We start from the raw sequence: 20,009 nt of genomic DNA, 5'->3' as shown, positions 1-20,009 counted from the left end.
ATTCTATCCCTTGCCCTGGGAAACTGCCTCTCCACAGCTAAGCAGATATTTTTCAGTTCTTCCAGTAATACAGTCCATCTTCAACACAATGTCCCCATTTCCTCAGAGAAGGAACTTCTCCACTCAAAGTCACCCTTCTCTTGATGGAGGTCTCGAGGCCTTCTCCATGCCACTTTCAGGACCACAGCCACGGTATGCAGACACAGTGCCACCATGACCAATCAGCAACTGAAACTCATTTGGAGCATAAGCCAGGCCTTCAGCTCCCGCTCACAAGTGACACAAAGAACTTATGAAAGGGTGCAGACTCACACAGTATTTGATAGGCTCTTCCAGCTGTATGACTTTCACCATGAATGTGCTTTGTGCTTTTCAGCCATCTCAGGGGGACAGCATGGAGCCAGTTCCACATTAGAGTTCATAAAGATCCTGTGATTAGTGCTGTCACAGCTGTGATCCCAATCCACACAGACTTTACTGGAAGTGCCACATCAAATGCTAAAGTGCAAGTGCACTCACTCTATCAACTGTGGATATCCTCATAGAAATGTGGATAACATTTCTACAGTATAACACCGGGGCTGGGCTGCTCTGGAGGATTTGATGTATATCTACACATTTCAGAGTTAACTGCATCAAGGGGAGATAGCACTGCTACCCAGGCTCATTCTGCAAGTGTACAAGCAGGGGAAACAAGCACACAGAGATTACCCCCACCTTCTCATCACATCTGGTTACTAATCCCATCTGAGGAGAAGCAAGGAACCATTATAGCAACGTCTATGAATGTGGAAGTGACTGTGGATGCCCAGCACAGCAGGCTGAAACGCTACCCTCCCACAATTCCTTTCTCAAAACAAGCAAGCAAAGGTCCATCAGACAACATTCAGCATTCTGCGTAGCATCTCCTCTTACACATTTCCTATGGTAATCACTCAGTAGCACAAGGGACTGTCTCAGGTAGAAGATATTCATAAGGTCAAAGAGTATTTTTGGCATTTCAAAACCATCTGAAGATTCATAAAACCTGCAAATGAAAACACCTTGGACCCTGGAGATCATCTGTGGAAGAACACTATGTGTTCATCCTGTTTCATTCCTCCAGATATCCTGGGACATGTATTCTCAAGACAAACACACCAACTCCATTTCTTGTCCAAAATCATGGCCCATGTTCTCCCCTAGCATTTCCAGTTCCCACAGACAGACCTGCCCACTGCTCAAGGTCACCCCCACACCAGGAAATGGTCAGTCCCCACCCAGGACCGCAGGCCACAGATTCACTTCCCTCTCAAGGCCCATTTAAAGTTTACTTATCCGTCTCAGCAACGACAGTACTGCAAAATACTGACAGACAGTATCATGTGCAAGACCGACAGCACATTTTCTGCAGATGACATGTCATGTTTTGCAATGTTGTAACCATTTTGGAAGTAAACATGACCTGGTAACAATATTTTTTTCCAAAGGTGACGTCAAGACATCTCTAAACGGGAATAGCACTGATGTCATGCTCTGAGAGAGAAATGGAAATGTGGAGGAGCATTCAAGTGTCACATGCAACCCTGACAGTATACAGGAATGTTATTTGAGATTTGGTGGGGAAATTTGGGGCTTGGGGGTTGATATTTCTTTCTTTGTTGCAGAGAAGAATATTGCCCCAAGGCTTTTGAAACTATGTGGCTGTCCATACAAATTTGGAAAGGGCAAAACTAAACTAGCCAGTATATTCCACGACACTTCTTTGAATGGAAACACAAATCCACAACGTGGGGGACTGGGCAGCAGGACGAGAAACAAATTTTCCCTTACAACACTTACTTTAGGTGCCACTCGGCTGCCTAAACCCATATATTACCAAGAAAATCAAGAAGATACCTTAAAAAAAAAATTAAGAAAAAGAAAAAAAAAGAAAAAGAAAAAGAAAAAAGTAAAAACTCTATACTGCCTTTATCGCATCCTTAATGACTCTCGTGGAGGAACCAACTAGAAAAGATGTTTCCTTGACGCCCAAATACCCACACTGCATCACATCTCTTGCAGAGTGAAATGAAAGAAAAGAGGTTTCAGTAACAATCCAAAATAAAACAGACAGGGTATCAGCCAACAAAGACAATAAGGTGGCACGTAGTACCATGGAGGTATAGGGAGGACTGTCAGAACCACAGCTGCCCTGTCTCACACTCCTTCAGCAAGGCAGGATGGAAATGCTACACACAACCAGGCAAGACTGTTTCCAAACTGGACTACTTGGGACGCCTCTCATCAGAATCTGCACTGATTTCATTTTAGGACAGAAGAGTTTACACACAGAACAGCTGCGGCCCATAACTGCTCCGGGGCGCGGCAATAATTCTATATTCCCCCGAAGGGCAGACGCAAAGGAGCCATTGATATCCTTAAGCACCCGTCAAGCACCCACCGCCCGCGGGCTGTGGGAACGCAGCCTGGATTCCCGCACAGCCTGCACATCTAGCAGGACGGAAGGGTAGGTTACGGGTGAGACACGAGCAAGGTATTGGCACTGACCGTGTCGAGGAGAGCGGAGGGCTCCGGCTGCGTGTCCTTGGGCGCGGGGCCGGGCGGCGGCGGAGGGAAGTTGGGGCTGAAAACCATGAGGTCGCTCTTGGCCGCGCCGTCCGCCACGCACAGGCTGCGGCTGTGGCGCTGCGAGTACGACCAGCTGCCCACTTCGCTGGCGCACACGAGCGTCGTGGGCCCGGGCCCCGAGAGCACGGCCGCCCGCGGCGCCCAGCGCGACGCCACGTACAGCACCACGGCCAGCAGGAACAGGCTCGACACCGCGCAGATGGCCACCACCAGCCACACGTTGGTCGCCGCGCTCGCCGCGCCGCCGGGCCCCGGCTCCACGCCCGCCGCCGACCGCGACACCGACGACGACGCCGAGGATCCCGCGGCCGCGGCCAGCGCCGCCTCGGCGGCCTCCACCAGCGACACGCTGAGCGTGGCCGTGGCCGAGCGCGCCGGCTCGCCGTGGTCGCGCACGACGATCAGCAGCCTCTGCCGAGGCCCGTCCGCCTCGTCCAGCGCCCGCGCCGTGCTCACCTCGCCGCTGTAGAGCCCCACGCGGAACGGGCCCTTGCCCCGCGGCTCCCACAGCTCGTAGCGCAGCCACGCGTTGTAGCCCGAGTCCGCGTCCACGGCGCGGATCTTCGCCACCACCTGCCCCGCCGGCGCCCCCCACGCCGCCCACGCCCACAGCGTGCCCGCCTCCCACACCGAGACCGCCCCCGCCGCCGCCGCCTCGGCCGCCGCGGCGCCCGCCTCCGGTGCCGGGCCCGCGGGCGGCAGCAGCGCCGGCGCGTTGTCGTTCTCGTCCAGCACGAAGAGCTGCACCGTGGCGTTGCCCCACAGCGGCGGCTCCCCCGCGTCCACCGCGCGCACCTCGAACTGCAGCACCTGCAGCTCCTCGTAGTCCAGCGGCTGCAGCGCCCACAGACGCCCGCTCTCCGCGTCCACCGACACGTAGCTCGACGCCGCCCGCCACCCGCCGCCGCCGCCCGCGCCGCCCTCCCACACCGAGTAGCTGACGCGCCCGTTGCCCGCCTCGTCCGGGTCCCGCGCCCACAGCCGCGCCAGCTCCGCGCCCGCCGCGTTGTTCTCCCGCGCCAGCACCGTGTACACGGCCTGCGCGAACGCGGGCGCGTTGTCGTTCACGTCCGACACCGGCAACCGCAGCCCGCGCCGGGCGCCCAGCGCCGGCGCCCCGCCGTCCTCCGCACGCACCTCCACCTCGTACTCCGACACCCGCTCCCGGTCCAGCGCCTCGCGCAGCACCAGCGAGTACGAGCCCGCGAACGTCGCCTCCAGACCGAACGGCGACGCCGGCCACACCCAGCACCGCACGCGACCGTTCTCCCCCGAGTCCCGGTCCGACACGCTCAGCAGGGCCACCACCGTCCCCACCGACGCGTCCTCCGACACCGGCACCGACAGCGACGTCACCCACATCTCCGGCGCGTTGTCGTTCACGTCCACCACCTCCAGCTCCACTCGGCAGTGACCCGACAGTGGGGGCCAGCCTCGATCTCTCGCTTCGATCTCCAGGTCATATGACTGAGTGTCCTCGAAATCCAGCTCCCCTGCAGTCCTTACTTCCCCCGATTTTTCGTCAATTTTGAAAAGGTCCTGAATTTTGGCAGGAATCGCGTCGCTAAAAGAATAATATATCTCTCGATTAATTCCCTCATCTTTGTCTGTCGCCGTTACCTGGAAAAACACAGTTCCCGGGGCCGTATTTTCCGGCAGCTGTACTTTATATACTGACTGGTTGAACTCGGGCGCGTTGTCATTTGCATCCAGCACCGAGATCACCAACTCCATTGTCCCCGTCAGAGACGGCCGGCCCCCATCACTGGCTGTCAGCACCAACCTGTGAACGGGAATCGTCTCGCGGTCCAGAGATTTCGTTAAAACAAGAACTACGTATATTTTGTTTTCATCTTTGGATTTCACTTCCAAACCGAAATGCTCGCTGGGGCTGAGTGCGTAGGAGAGCTGCGCATTCGCTCCGATATCCGCATCCGACGCGCCCTCCAGCGGGAAACGAGACCCCGGCACAGAGGATTCCGCGATGCTGAGGTTTTTGCGGGCGGCGGGGAAGATGGGAGCATTGTCGTTGATGTCGGTGACCTCCAGCTCCACATGGAAGACGCGCAGCGGCCGCTCCAGCAGCACCTCCAGGCGCAGCGCGCACGGCGCGCTCTTGCCGCACAGCTCCTCCCGGTCGAGCCGCGAGCTCACCAGCAGCGCGCCGCTCGCCCCGCTCACCTCCACGCTCGCCCGCCGACCCTGCGCCACCAGCCGCAGCCGCCGCGCCTCCGCCTCGCCCGCCTCCAGGCCCAGGTCCTGCGCCAGACGGCCCACCACCGTGCCGGCCTTGGCTTCCTCCGGCACCGAGTAGCGCACCTGCCCGCCCGCCAGCGCCCAGGCCGCCTGCAGCACCAGCACCCGCATCACCGCCGCGCAACAGCGCTCCTCCATCCCTACCGCCGCCGCTCTGCCCGCCGCTCTGCCTGCCGGCCCCGGCCCGGGCCCCGCACGGCTCCCCGCCGCCGCCCGGTCGCACCGGCTCTGCTGCCCGGCCCGCGCCGCCCCCCCGCGCTCACAGCCGGGCTCTCCGCCGCACCGGGGCGGAGCCGCCCACACGCCGTTCCTGAGCCTGCAGCGACACCGTGCGCTGCTCCGCCGCCTCACACGCTCCGACACAGCACCCGCGGTGCCGACCCGAGATGGGTATGTTTTCTGCCGTGTCTTGCTGTCGCGCTCTACTTTTTTTGCCCTTGTATCTCACTCTTTCGTTCCACGCCATCTTTCATTTCTTCTTCTTCTTTCTTCACAGCCCTTTTCATTTGTCTTGCTCCCTGCAATTCCTTCTTTTCGGTCATGTTTCGTTTCTCTTTCCTTTTATACTTGGTACTCTTTTCTCTTTCTTCATTCTCTCTCTTCTTTTTCGTTCTCGCTGTGCCACTCTCCATTTTTTCCACTCCTTTCCCATCTCCTTCCATTCTCCTGTATTCTTTAGCTGCGCTGGAAGAACGCCAGTTTTCTCTGGCTCTGCAGAGACCATCAAATACGGAACCATCAGCTCTAATTAGGGAACATCATTGCTGGAGAGCTGTGCTGCTCCAACCGAGGCTGTTAGGAACCAACTGCAGTCGATCTGCTGGTTAGTTCGGTGTATGCGGGTCAGCTCTAGCCTCTGTTTTATATTTCCATTCTTCCTTCATTTCTTACTTTCATTTCATTCTGGCTTTATTTTTATTTGCATTGGTCCATTATTTACTTTATTATTATTATTATTATTATTATTATTATTATTATTATTATTATTATTATTATTATTATTATTATTATTTTCTTTATGCTATTTGTATTTTCCCCTTCCATTCACCCTCTTTCCCTCTCTTTCCTTGTTCTTTCTCTATGTATTTTCATTCCTACTTAGCCCTTTCTTATTTCTTTCCCCTCCTCCTCATCTGTTTCCATCTTGTCTCTCCTGATTTTTTTTTTCCTTCACTAAAATATTTTCTAAATCCTCACAATCTAGTTTGGGAATATCTCTCTTTTTTCTTCTTTTACCCGACTCCTTCATGTACCTCCTTGTTTAGCTGGGGTTTTTAAAAAAATATAAACCTCAACTTTTCCTTCTACATCTCACCTCCTTTCTTGTGCTTGCCTCCCCTGGAGTCTTCTACTTCCAATTTACATCTTCTGGACATTCTTTCCTTCAACAAAATCCTTTAAAAATACCTAGAGCACCCCTTCCACGCACCACGGACACGCCCTTGGGGCCAGGGTCTCATTTCTCTTCCCTACACCTCTTGTTCATGTGGACAGGGAGCAACACACTTGCTGTCCGTGCACCTCCAGCTTCCCCTCGCTCCAGGAAAGGGGACACACTCTTCAGCCTCCAGTGCTCTCAAGGACCCAGCAACAACGCAGCAAACAGTCAGAGGGCAAAGAACAGCTCTGCTACACCGAAAGAGGTTCCACCACTCTCTGACACAGAAGCTGAGCCCACAATTATTGGTATACCTGTGCATAAAGGCCTGAAAGGGTTCAAAGAAATTAAGGAATTTTCTCAATCAGGAACTCAAACCTATCACAGCCCAATATGACAACCCTCCTTCAAGACCTGAAGAAGCACTGGGCAACCACAGCTCCTGAGGACTCATCACGAACCTCCTGAGTCACTTTCCTCTTGCATGTTCAAAGTTCTCTTCCTTCCTGGAAGGCTCTTGCTGCCTAGACAACACACCAAGAACCTTGGTTTGTACGAGGCCCCACGGAAACTCTCTTATTCACCTTAGAATGTTCCACTTGTCACACAGCCAACAAAAGCCACGAAGATAACACCACAATAATGCTGCTAAGAACACTCCCTTGACCTCCTACACATTGTTTAGTGAAAAGAATTTTGGTCCCTCCTCCATTCCCACCTGCTGTCACCCACTCAGGCTGTGCCTGGAAGCATCAGAAAAGGAATGAGAGCAGGTAACAGCTGCTCTGTAGCTCCAATAGGGTGAATTCTGCTGATTCAACAAAAAGATGCCACAACTGAACAGGAACTAAAGCACACCAATCTCAGGAACATCCACATTCGGTCTAGGACTTACCTCTTCTAGTTCCTTCTTCAGCAAATAAATATTTTTTGGGGCAGGGAAGTTTATTTTAAAATATAATTATGCTTAGCATTATCAGTGTTTCTGGGGAGGCTGGACAGAAAAATATCACTTATGTTCCACAGAAACTGGACAGCCTTCAGTGTCCATTACACATTTCTAGGGGAAAAAAGAAGCAGACCTGTAAGGTACAGAAATTCTCTCAAAGTAAAGTCTTGGAAGACAGGACTAGGCATCCCCTGCACTGATGGAGAATGCCCCAAATATCTGCCACGTTGCCAATGAGAGACAGGAAGGAAACACAGCAACAAACAAACTCAGCAAAATAAAAGCATGTGCATTTTGACACAGAAGAGAATTCTAAAAAGTCCCATTCTCCTGTACTGAAATGCAAATTTTGGCAACATCTTGAGTACCACGACTCATCTAGCAAGACAAAGAGCAGAGAGGCAATGAGGGAAAGAGTCAGGGAAGGCTCGGCAGCATGATCCAAACTCCAAAAGGTTCTCTTTGACCAACAATATTCCGCACCAAACCCAAGTAATTAAAGGCATACTGGGTAGATGTTTTCTCTAACAGCAATATCACAGAGAACGACTGTGCCCGAAATTATGCAGAACTTCTGTGTAACCTGAGGATCCCAGGAAAGCAGAACTGTGTGGTAAAACCATTCCTGAAGTATTCTACTGTAATCCTGTATTTTTCACCCTGGGAACTGCAACCTCCACAGCTAAACAGACATTCTTCATTTCCTCCCCAAGGATGTATTCAAATCCTTCCCTTATCCCATGCCTGCCACAAGGAATATACAGAGTGCTGCAAATGCATTCTGTGAGTCTTTAACGTTTCCCACATGCCAGGATTGTTTGTGCCTTTTCAGCAATTCCAAGTATAAACCGACTTCTTAAAAGTTCTGCAATTAGAGTAATGAACAACACTGATCCCAGTCCCCCACAAATGACACCAAACCTGAACCACAAACCCAGTCGAAACGTCAACTGGTGGAAGAATTTCTACAATAAAAAACCAGAGCTGGGTTGCTCCGTAGATGAGGAGGTATGGTGTGTGCATCCAGACACCAGAATAAGCCATGTGTGATTACAGGACACATCATCTCTACCCAGACTGACTGTGCTAGAGTGCAAGAAGTGGAAGAAAAGCACAACAAGATTGCACTCGCCCCTTTAAATGCCCTTAAATATCATCTCTGAAGAGGAGCACAGATCCACCATGGCAAGAGCTGTGGAAGCTGCTATAAATGCTCCACGATACACATGGAAAGCAGTTTGTAGCGCCACCCTCCCAAAACAACACTCCCAAAACAGCAGCAAAAATGTTCATCACTCTGCATGTTACCAACTGTCACCGAGCACATGCCACATGTCAGGCCAGAGGCAGCACAAGGGACTGTCTCTGACGGGAGATATTCATAACCTCAAAGGACTCTGTGGCTATTTCAATACCACGTTTTATCTCAAGGTCCAGGCCTCCAACATCAGACCCTTGGAACTTGGGAAAGAATCCTGGGCAGAAACACTCCGTGACAATCCTGCCTCCTCCAAGGGATGCTCCATTCCTCACTTTGTAACATTACTTCTCAAGAAAAAGGCATCATCTCACATCTCCTATTCATCTCTTCTGCTGTCGTGGACCATGGTCCTACAAATTATGTCCAGTTCTCTCAGATAAGTCTTCCCACTGCTCCAGAACACCATCCCAGTTTTCACAATGACTCTGTTGGACCAACCAAAATGGAAAAATTACTCCCTGCCAGTTGAAAATACATTAGACCACAAGTCCAAAACGTCGGCTGTCCCCACATCTCTCGTAGAGGAAAATGACAGAGGATGAGGACAAAGAATAAACCACAGGTGATACCATCAAAATCAGCATTCTGCAAAGGCAGTACGGAGTGTCTGGGGGTCCGTTACCCGCACAGCTTCCTTCTTTTCCGCTCCTATACTGAACCCGGGAGAAAACACTACGAACCAGAAAGCAAGAGTGCTGTCTGCAAAGCTGACTCCTTAGAGAAGGGATTCCATTTTAGAGGAAAACAATTCATATCAACATCAGCAAACCTCAGCTGCGGACTGTAATATCACAGGGGTACCACTACAACTTTTTCTCTAGCAAGCCTTCCCCTCCCAACAGCAGGAGTTCTGGGGCTCCGGGAGGACCCGCCGAGAGATGCAAAGGTGTCTTTAATTCCTTAATCACCCGTCAAGCACCCACCGCCCTCGGTAATTTGGTCTGGATCTCAGCAGCGACTACTCAGAACACAGAACAGAAGGTGCAGAAAAGGGAGACAATATGTAGAGATGAGCAAGGTATTGGCACTGACCGTGTCGAGGAGCGCCGAGGGCTCCGGCTGCGTGTCCTTGGGCGCGGGGCCGGGCGGCGGCGGAGGGAAGTTGGGGCTGAAAACCATGAGGTCGCTCTTGGCCGCGCCGTCCGCCACGCACAGGCTGCGGCTGTGGCGCTGCGAGTACGACCAGCTGCCCACTTCGCTGGCGCACACGAGCGTCGTGGGCCCGGGCCCCGAGAGCACGGCCGCCCGCGGCGCCCAGCGCGACGCCACGTACAGCACCACGGCCAGCAGGAACAGGCTCGACACCGCGCAGATGGCCACCACCAGCCACACGTTGGTCGCCGCGCTCGCCGCGCCGCCGGGCCCCGGCTCCACGCCCGCCGCCGACCGCGACACCGACGACGACGCCGAGGATCCCGCGGCCGCGGCCAGCGCCGCCTCGGCGGCCTCCACCAGCGACACGCTGAGCGTGGCCGTGGCCGAGCGCGCCGGCTCGCCGTGGTCGCGCACGACGATCAGCAGCCTCTGCCGAGGCCCGTCCGCCTCGTCCAGCGCCCGCGCCGTGCTCACCTCGCCGCTGTAGAGCCCCACGCGGAACGGGCCCTTGCCCCGCGGCTCCCACAGCTCGTAGCGCAGCCACGCGTTGTAGCCCGAGTCCGCGTCCACGGCGCGAATCTTCGCCACCACCTGCCCCGCCGGCGCCCCCCACGCCGCCCACGCCCACAGCGTGCCGGGCTCCCACACCGAGACCGCCCCCGCCCCCGCCGCCTCGGCCGCCGCGGCGCCCGCCTCCGGTGCCGGGCCCGCGGGCGGCAGCAGCGCCGGCGCGTTGTCGTTCTCGTCCAGCACGAAGAGCTGCACCGTGGCGTTGCCCCACAGCGGCGGCTCCCCCGCGTCCACCGCGCGCACCTCGAACTGCAGCACCTGCAGCTCCTCGTAGTCCAGCGGCTGCAGCGCCCACAGACGCCCGCTCTCCGCGTCCACCGACACGTAGCTCGATGCCGCCCGCCACCCGCCGCCGCCGCCCGCGCCGCCCTCCCACACCGAGTAGCTGACGCGCCCGTTGCCCGCCTCGTCCGGGTCCCGCGCCCACAGCCGCGCCAGCTCCGCGCCCGCCGCGTTGTTCTCCCGCGCCAGCACCGTGTACACGGCCTGCGCGAACGCGGGCGCGTTGTCGTTCACGTCCGACACCGGCACCCGCAGCCCGCGACGGGCGCCCAGCGCCGGCGCCCCGCCGTCCTCCGCACGCACCTCCACCTCGTACTCCGACACCCGCTCCCGGTCCAGCGCCTCGCGCAGCACCAGCGAGTACGAGCCCGCGAACGTCGCCTCCAGACCGAACGGCGACGCCGGCCACACCCAGCACCGCACGCGACCGTTCTCCCCCGAGTCCCGGTCCGACACGCTCAGCAGGGCCACCACCGTCCCCACCGACGCGTCCTCCGACACCGGCACCGACAGCGACGTCACCCACACCTCCGGCGCGTTGTCGTTCACGTCCACCACCTCCAGCACCACCTTGCAGTGACCCGACAGCGGGGGTGTCCCTTTATCAGTTGCGTCCACTTGTAGCCGATAGAGACTTACATCCTCGAAGTCTAAGTCACCCGTAAGACGGATCTCTCCGCTATTTTTGTCAATTCTGAAAACGTCTCTTCCATTCTGCGGGGACAGAGTCTGTAGCGAATAGGAAATATTACTGTTCACCCCATCATCCAGATCCGTGGCATTTAGTCTGATGACCAATGCGCCGCGTTCTGCGCTCTCTGGCAGCTGCACTTTATACACCGACTGGTTGAACTGGGGCGCGTTGTCATTCACGTCCAGCACCGAGATCACCAGCTCCATTGTCCCTGTCAGAGACGGCCGGCCAGCGTCAGTCGCCGTCAGCACCAACCGGTGAACGGGAATCGTCTCGCGGTCCAGAGATTTCCTGAGCACCAGAAATAAGGACTCACCGTCCTCCTCCGTTTTTTGTAAGTCCAGAGAGAAATACTCGCTGGGGCTGAGTGTATAGGAAAGCTGCGCGTTCGCTCCGATATCCGCATCCGACGCGCCCTCCAGCGGGAAACGAGACCCCGGCACAGAAAATTCCGCGATGCTGAGGTTTTTGCGGGCGGCGGGGAAGATGGGGGCATTGTCGTTGATGTCGGTGACCTCCAGCTCCACATGGAAGACGCGCAGCGGCCGCTCCAGCAGCACCTCCAGGCGCAGCGCGCACGGCGCGCTCTTGCCGCACAGCTCCTCCCGGTCGAGCCGCGAGCTCACCAGCAGCGCGCCGCTCGCCCCGCTCACCTCCACGCTCGCCCGCCGACCCTGCGCCACCAGCCGCAGCCGCCGCGCCTCCGCCTCGCCCGCCTCCAGGCCTAGGTCCTGCGCCAGACGGCCCACCACCGTGCCGGCCTTGGCTTCCTCCGGCACCGAGTAGCGCACCTGCCCGCCCGCCAGCGCCCAGGCCGCCTGCAGCACCAGCACCCGCATCACCGCCGCGCAACAGCGCTCCTCCATCCCTACCGCCGCCGCTCTGCCCGCCGCTCTGCCTGCCGGCCCCGGCCCGGGCCCCGCACGGCTCCCCGCCGCCGCCCAGTCGCACCGGCTCTGCTGCCCGGCCCGCGCCGCCCCCCCGCGCTCACAGCCGGGCTCTCCGCCGCACCGGGGCGGAGCCGCCCACACGCCGTTCCTGAGCCTGCAGCGACACCGTGCGCTGCTCCGCCGCCTCACACGCCCCGACACAGAGCCTGTGCCTCCGCTCCGTCATGGACGTCTGCTCTGTTGGTTTTTCTACTGTGGTCGAATTTATTTCTCTATTTCTTTGCTTCTTTTGCCTTTCCTCCTTCTTTCTTTCTTGCCTTGTCTTCCTTCCTTAGCCTGGTCCAGTTTTCCAGTTGCCTTTTCTATTTTGTTTCTTTTTTACTTCTCCTTTCTTCTCTTTGTTGTCATTTTCATCCTTGCGTTGTCATGCCCTATCGTCTATTCCTCATTCCCTTATTTTTCAATCCTTCTCTCTTCCTTAGCCTTCCTGGTAGATCGTTCGTTGCCTCCGGCGCCGCGGTGGACATCATCAAACAGGAACGATCATCACTAATTACGGACATCAGCGCCGGACGCGGTGCTCTCCGCAAGCCTGACGTTTTTAGGGACCACATCTAGAGGTAATTTCGGTGCGTGTTGGTCACCTCGTCTGTTTCTCTCCGTCCTTTCTTCTTTGCTAATTTACGGATATATATTTCTTCTTCGCTTTCTCCTTTATTCCTGTATTCTTCTGCTATATACTTGGTGTGCAATTGTAATTTAGGGCTTCACCCTATTTTCTTTTCTTTGTAATCTTTTTTCCCTCCTTTCTTTCTTAATTTCTCACCTTATTTTCTTTTTGTGTGCAGTGATACCGTCAATGACATGTCACTAAAATAGGATATGGTTTCTTCAGTTTTCTCTCTTTCCATTTATTTCTCCACTTCTCGTTTATTTCTGCATTGTTTCTTCCTTCTCCTCTTTGTCACAGTCTCCTCTCTTCTCCTCTCCTCTCCTCTCCTCCACTTTGTCTCTTTAACTAATTTTTCGTATGATCACATCACTCTCGACATGGAGTGTGGACTTGTCTTTTGGCAAGAGTCCCCTTCCTCTTTCCTGCCGACTTTCATCTCTCCAGATGAGGAACAAGCTTCCTGCTTTTCTGCAATTTATGCAAGACAGACATATTGTCCCTTCTCCATCGATTCCCTCCCCTTTTGGAAGACGGACACACCCCTGAACCCCTTATCTCAATGAAGAGAATCCACCTCACTCTGACAAGAGTAGCCCAAAACCCTGATATTTCAACATCTGTGCAAAAGGTTTTGATTACACCAAAACCCCAGGAGATTGTTTGAATATTTCCTTCGGAGATTCAAACCCATCAAAGCCCAGCACACCAATCCTCCAAGACCGTTGAAAAAGCACGGGACCACCACAGCTCTTGTACGCTATTCATACAGCTCGATGAAGAGCTGTCTCGCAGCCTCCTTTTCCACCTGCATGATGATGACAAGCTCTTGCTTCTCCATTCTGGCAAACAAGTTCTGCCAGGATAGAGCAAGAACCTCTTTATGCAGGGGCAGAGATCTCCAGCTAGGCGGACGTTCTGCAGTTTGTCACCAACGACACAGCCCACGTGCTACAAAGCATTCCTTTCATCAGGGAAGACTCTTCCCTAATCAAATTCAGCATCCCTGTAACAATTCCCCAATCTCTATGCCGTATCACTCAGAGGAAAGGATCACTGCCACAGTACGCAGACATTGCCCCACCACAACAACATTCCTCATTAATGGGGCGGGGGGAGAAAATAAAATAAAAATAAGAAAAATATGTACAGTCTCCCTTTCTCCATGCCGGTAAAGCCGATTTCGTAGCCGTGGGAACATATCCTACCACTAATTGAAGCCTCAGGGCACTATCGTTCGCATGCCCACACAGCTCTGCCCGCCCTCGTTCACATTCAGCACCTGCCCCGGCCCTGCAGGCAGCGGCCCCGCGGCCACAGCACCTCCCTAAGGAGCACCAAGGACAGGAATAACTTCTGCTGCTACATCTGTAGCTTCTGCACACAAACCAAGGCTCAAAACATTGTTAAATATGATTGTGCTACTGACCTGCTTGTGTTCCTGCTTTATTGATCTTCGCAGTGCCTCCAGTTCATATGGAAACTTGCTGCTGTGGGCAGTCAGGCTTTCTGTGGGCATAAATGATGTCTTGATTCCAGATCCATCCCTGATGCCATTTTTGTCTGGCCTATGCCATCAATGCAAAGATGAATTCTTCCTACTCTGTCTTTGTAACTTACCTGTATTTTTGTATCACAACCAGCAACAGGGTTTTCTCCTCGAGGAAGGCATTCAGACCATTTATATTTCATATCCCAAATCCTGGTGGAACTAGGCTTTGAAGATAAAGAGTGGTCCTCCTCTCCAGTGCTTCTGTCGAGGGGAGCAGCCCACGGTAAACAGCAAAAGGAGCCTCGGGCAGGCACTGCTGCCACCGAGGACTTGAGTTTATTAAATCCATTAGCACATAATTTTCTCATTCCTAATACCCACGCGAATTTTGTTCTACTCTTCCTTAGACTAGGTTTGCAGATTCACACTCACCAGGTAAACAGACACAGGCAAATCTATCAAGTAGAACAGCATTTGTTAACTTCTTCCAGGTGCAGGCAACAGAATTGATCCTATTGCATAACAGAGGACTGGCAAGAAAATCCTGCACAACATAATTTTTGTCAGGTTGATCTGGAGACATGTTCACAAACTCATGAATTTCCTGGAATTTTCTGGCAGTTTGTTTTAATCTCTGTAGCAAAAGGAAATAGAGTAGTTCGGGTAGAGGTCACTGTCTTGACTCACGGATGGGAAGAGATGCTGGGGATGATCTTCTATCAACAAATCAATCATGTTTGCTCCATGTGAATCCAGGACAAGAGGTGTTTAAGCAGGACAGATTTTGTTTTTTGGTTAGGGTTTCTTTTTTGTTTGTTTGGGTTTTTAGTCTGGTTATGTTTTGGGTTTTTGTTTGTTCCGTTGGTTTTGTTTTTATTTTTGTGGTGAGTTTGTTTCAGTTGATTGAGGGTTTTCCCCCTACTTATCTGTTGGCTAAATTAATTCACTTACCTGGAATAAGTAGGTCTTCTCTGGAGAGGTATTTCATGCCGTGTTCATGGAGGTGAAAATGTAATGTCGATGTCAGCAAATTTGATCTACAAGTATCTTAAGAGCCGTACTAAGTTAGGACTGCTGTATGTTAAATGTAGCAGGATATTTTAAATCAGTAAAACAGCTGTTAATGAGGTGACAAGCACTGACGTCGAGGACATAGGACCCGGTGTCCTTTTTTATTTTGGTCTGAACACCTGTCTGTATAATTTTCATATCCATCAAGTAGCAGCTTCACTAAATGGTTCCACAACCATATAAGCCAAATAGCTGAGCTTAGATGGAAATAAAAATGTTTCTAAACTCGAAGACAGAGTCAAAGACTCCAAGATCATCTACAGGAAGAGTTGTTTCTTGATTAATCGGATCCAGTCCATGCGGGATTCTCACACTGATGAAATCCAGCTACTACCTGAGTAGCAGTGGGGTAGGGGGTGATATTGGAGAATCCTTAGGCACTGCAGCGTTGCATTACTACCATAGATGCCTTTTATACCCCCTGCACCTATAAGGGGAACCCACAAAGGTCATAAGAAAAAGCAGAAATGCAAAAAGCACACGAGTTGGTGGAAGGCTTGGTTTAGCTATTTCAGCTTTGGTCAGCCTCAGAGCATTCTCAGCGCTTCTGACTAAGCAGCAAGACGTGCGGAGTGGTGATCCACAGTGAGGATCTGTAGGAAAAAATCAGTATAAACGACTAATCTTAACATCCTGAAAGCCCATCAAGTGCCTGAGCGTTACTTTGAGCCTCCTTCATTTGGCAGGAATGGATGAGAGCCGGTTAAAGTCTTGAAAAATAATAACCACGTGTTTCTACACCCCAAGTTCAGAGCTCATGGACTGCACTCTTAGAAAAGCAAGTACAGCCCAGTGGCAAACACAAATCAAAAGGTCCTTCTCCTATTGTTCTTTAGCGAGTGGAGAAACACACAGACTTTTCGAGGGGTGTTTGGTATGCTCTGTTTAGACCCGCACTGAAATTAGATCATTACTCCAGTTACACTTGGAGACCAGGCACGGAGAATTGGCAAGAGAAGGAGAAGCTGCAGCTCTGGCAGAATCGCTCCCGCCACACAGGATGGAAAGAACCTTCCAGCCCCACCATCCCAGGATGGAAAGTACCACACAGCAGCTCCACATCGGCCGCCTCAGGGCGACTGTCTCCGTCGACGAGGATCCGAAAAGAAAAGCCCATTCCCTCCAGAAGGGCAGACGAGTCCCGAACTCGCATCGTGGGATTTGTCTTTGTGTCATTCTCACCTCTTTGGCGCAGTTCAGCGGTTAGAGCAGCGCAGAGAAAAGCCGGGTCTGATTTCAAAGCCTCCTGAGGCCGAAAGCTCTTCTATCATGCAAGAGTACCCTAAGCACCGAGAAAAGAACTGCTCACAGGCACCCATCGGTCTTTCAGCGAGGCATTCCTCCCTGGACAATACGAGCGGGGGACGAGGAAGGAGATGCCGTGATGGCTCAGCGGCTGGAGCACCCACGCCGCGGCGTTTAGTCTTCGCTTCTGCTCATCACCTGCAGCAGTCACCGAATAGAAGGGGTCAGGCGCAGAGAGCGGGGCACGGACACCAAACCCGGCCCCTTCCCCCTCTGTCTCCGGGATCTGACACAGCTGAAGTCCCGACCTTCGGCAAGCTGCTGGCGATGCCGGTGACCGGACCCGCGGTGGGCCCTGAGCTGTCCCGCTCTCCCGGGGACCCAGCGCCTTGTCAGCTCCTTCATTCCGCAGAGGCCCAGCTCCCGGCTCGGCCGGATGCCTCAATCCGCAGGAAGAGAAGAGCGGCACCACTCGGAAAGCGCGTTAATAAAATATACAAAAAAAAAAATTATTAATAGTAAAAACAATAACAGCCACTGCCAAGCCACTCCCCAGGCACTGCGTCCCTCCCGGGGGCGCACGGAGCCCCTCAGGCCCGAGGAGTGGGTGGAGCCCGCTTCCCTCCGCCTCTCTCCGCCTCCCTCCGCTTCCGTCGTCCGCCCCGCCCCGCCGGAAGTTCCCGGCAGTTCATTCCAACCGCGGCGGCGGCTCAGGGGCGGCGTCGCTGGCCGGAGATGGAGCCCTCGCCCGAACGGGTCCGGGCTCTCGCTCATCCCCCGCTGGCAGCGGCTCTTCCCTCGCTGTCCCTCTCTCTCCCGTCGCTCGAGGTGTCGTCCTCAAGCATCCTTTATTTCAGCTGGAGTTCCGCTGTGTGGGGTTTGTGTGAGCCAGGATTTTCTCACGTGTTGAGAGTTTTAGTGGTGCCTGCCTGCTGGCCCCTCCTGGATTCTCCCTCTAAGGGAAGGCACGGCTGCCCACAGGGACTCTGGGCAGGCGGAGATGTCCTTCAGCAAAAAGATTTTGGTTGCTTATTCAGCGATGAGCGCTCATGCGATAACCGCGCCACTCTCCCAGCCTTGCTCAGTTAACATCAGTGACATCCGGACACTGTCAGTCGCTCACGGAGTCCCCGTTTTCCCGGGAGACAGCCGGCCCCGAGCCCTGGCCGTGGGCTGAAGGGGTTCTGCCCTGCTCGCTCCTTCGCTGCTCAGCGCTGGGAGGAGCTGAGCTGAAAAATCTCCGAGAAAACTCGTGGGGCGCCCTTACAGGTGGAGGATAAAACGTGGAGAGCAATATTTATGGGCGGCAATTAGCACTGACCCAGAGGAAAAGCGGGCGAGGTCAGGGTCGCGCCCAGGGCTGGGGACACAAGACAGCCCGTGGGAGCGGGGTTCCTCTGGGGCAGGACCCTGGAAAGGATCTCGAGAAAGAGCCTGACTTCCCAGGGAGCTGGCCGAGCCTACGAGGCTTGCAGAGATGATGAGGAACACCCACGCTGGGCCTGAATCCCCCTTCTCTGGGTCCTGTCCCGGAGGTGAGGGAAGCTCCGCGTTGTCCCTCCTGGAAAAGCCGTGAGGAGTCCGGGCACGCCGGGAGCCCGGCTGGCCGATCCCATTGCTTTTTTCCCATTTGCAAAATTCATTCCCCAGACACCATTAGAGCTGCCGCTCGGGAGCAGATGGTTCCCCTCCGTCCCGAGCTTCATCCCGGACAGATTGCATACAATTTATTAATAACCCAACAGATGCTCGGGCATTTTCCAGCTCAGATTATATTTCCTGATTGCTCAAATCCCGGCGGGGGGGAGCTGCTCGTTTATCTTCCACCGTTCCTCTTTGTGCCTTACCAGCACCGACCCCACCAGGAGGGAAAGGGTGACATCCTTGTGTGTGTGTCCCCGTGCTAATTCAGGGTGTAAGTGTCTGATAACTCAACGAGGCCTGATGCCAGCCTTGGTTCGGGCGTGCCAGCCCCGTGCCCGGGAGAACCGCGGTTCTGTGCTGCCGGGCCCGCCCCGCATCCCCCCGGTGCTGCACGGACAGGGCCCTCCGGTGCTGCTGGTGCCCGGCTCGCCGGTGTCTTGCACAGGTCGTGATTCCCACTAAAACATCAGGGACTTACGCCCTTTAATTCCAAGAGCTGTGCTAACTGGGCTGCGAAGAGCCAGGTTCCCCCTCCCGGGGCTGTGGGGATTGCTGTATCCAGGTGAAATAAAAACATCATCATGAAAAAACGCTCGACACGAACTCCCCCAGCCTTGGGCACTTCGGTCAGTGAGACAGGGAGAGCTGAGAGCTGGTAACCTCTTCTCCCTCATGAACACAAGGTCTGAAGAGAGGAGTATTTGTAATTTAAGGGGAGGATGTACAATGAGATATACAGGGCTTATGTCCTGTGAGACCCCTCCCAGAGCAAGATAAAATGCTCTGAGCTCCAGAAAAAGCCATCACAGACCTTTCAGCAATGCTGTGTTCAATTTTAATGTATAAAATGGGCTTTTCTTTGCTCTGTAGGAGAAGCACAAAAGCAGCAGGTTGTTTATCCTACTGAATAAACTAAACGCAGGTCTCTGAGGGATCTTATGCAAACCACTTACCTTGAAACACAACCCCACGGGAAAGTGAGCTATGGAGAGAGGCACAGTTAATGTTTTACATCTTCAAAGCAGCATCCAAGTGCCTGGCTCAGCACCAGCTACCATCAGGTATCAAGGAAGGTAGGGGCTGTGATTTTAATTAGGAATGCAGAACCCACTTTTAAGACATAGGTAAGAGGATATTTGGGGCTGGAGTTCACTGGAGCCTGAGGCAGGGGTTAACCCTAAAGGCTCAAGGCTAAAATTAAGTCTTGAGGCTGAAGGTTAATTGCTAAAGAGAGAGTTTGGAGGGAAAATGAATTTATTATTAGGACACATGCCACAGTGTAGCTTTAAAATAAAAATAGGCAATCACTTCTGCTCAGTGGTAAAAGGCACTTCACTTTCTGTGAATGCAGGTGAGAGACACTCGGCAATAACAGCAGAAGAATATTAAAGTCTGTTACATTTTTCATAGCCCTTGACATTTGCAATATAATTCCACTTCCTTGCCTTCACCAAGCCAAACAGATTTAGTGCAGGGGGGAGTTTTCCTCATTCCAGCCTCTGTAAATAAAGTCAGAGAATGATGTGGTTGCAGGAAAAATAGTTCCTTCATCCTTGCTCTACAGCAAGAGGGAAGAGTGGCATGAAGTGATGGAAAGGGAAATCAGGGTATAAAAGCTGAGGGGTTGCTAAGATGGCCAGAGAAGAGGATGCAAAGGGGGGTTGTGGGCTGGCAGAGACTGAGCTCTTGGCAGAATCCCTCTAATACCTTGCACTCAGAACCCACAGCAATTTCATTTCTTATCCAGAGGTTCCCCTAATACCTCAGGTTCCCTGAAATGTCCATCAGAAAGGAAGTGCAGGGAAATTCCAACACTGGTACAGGTTTCCTGGTCAGATAGTAGCTTTTAAATCGAGGTTTTAATGCTTTGTCCATCCTTCTTCCTTGTTTTTACAATAAAAA

The 20,009-nt window shown here is 53.7% G+C and overlaps 1 long non-coding RNA gene and 1 pseudogene across 1 annotated transcript in view; one reads left to right on the top strand and one right to left on the bottom strand.

The window, feature by feature from the left end:
- Positions 1-6,180: 6,180 nt before the first annotated feature.
- Positions 6,181-11,992, bottom strand: LOC140685011 (protocadherin alpha-6 pseudogene; annotated as a pseudogene).
- A 475-nt stretch (positions 11,993-12,467) lies between these two features.
- Positions 12,468-20,009, top strand: part of LOC140685012 (uncharacterized) — a 13,788-nt gene continuing 6,246 nt past the window's right edge. The window contains exon 1 of the long non-coding RNA XR_012058114.1: positions 12,468-12,605. This is a non-coding gene — a long non-coding RNA (uncharacterized lncRNA). The remainder of the gene's footprint in view (positions 12,606-20,009) is intronic.

This window comes from Taeniopygia guttata, chromosome 13 (assembly GCF_048771995.1).
Source record: "Taeniopygia guttata chromosome 13, bTaeGut7.mat, whole genome shotgun sequence".
Classification (NCBI taxonomy): Eukaryota; Metazoa; Chordata; class Aves; order Passeriformes; family Estrildidae; genus Taeniopygia; species Taeniopygia guttata.
The sequence above is the reverse complement of the archived record's forward strand: the minus strand, read 5'-3'. Positions and strand labels throughout refer to the sequence as shown.